At 53.7% G+C, this 311-nt stretch overlaps 1 protein-coding gene across 2 annotated transcripts in view; it reads right to left on the bottom strand.

Moving 5' to 3' along the window:
* The window catches only part of EHD3 (EH domain containing 3), a 37,754-nt gene that overhangs the window by 18,674 nt on the left and 18,769 nt on the right, over positions 1 to 311 (bottom strand). The gene's annotated exons all lie outside the window — the stretch shown is intronic.

Here is a 311-nt window from a genome sequence, read left to right as displayed (position 1 = left end):
GGCATTCCCCCTAGTGGGACCGTGTACCTCCTGTGTCAGGTGGAGGTCCTGTACACAGGTTAGAAACCTGTGTGAGCGGTGGGACTTTGCTGTCTGTGTCTCCCAGCAGATGTCTGGGTAGTTTGGGTCCCCCATGACTACCGCCTCTTTAGCTTTTATGGTCTCCGAGAGTTGCCTCAGGAGCCCCGAATCTTTCTTCCCCTTGATGTGGGGGTCTGTAGCAGACCCCTACCACCACATCCCTTTCTCCTTGCCCCCCCATGTAACTTAACCCACAATCCTTCTCCTTTCTACTCCTTCAATTACGTCTT

Source organism: Alligator sinensis, unplaced genomic scaffold, assembly GCF_000455745.1.
Source record: "Alligator sinensis unplaced genomic scaffold, ASM45574v1 scaffold138_1, whole genome shotgun sequence".
In the NCBI taxonomy this organism is placed as follows: Eukaryota; Metazoa; Chordata; order Crocodylia; family Alligatoridae; genus Alligator; species Alligator sinensis.
Note: the sequence above shows the minus strand (reverse complement) of the source record. Positions and strands in the feature narration are given on the sequence as shown.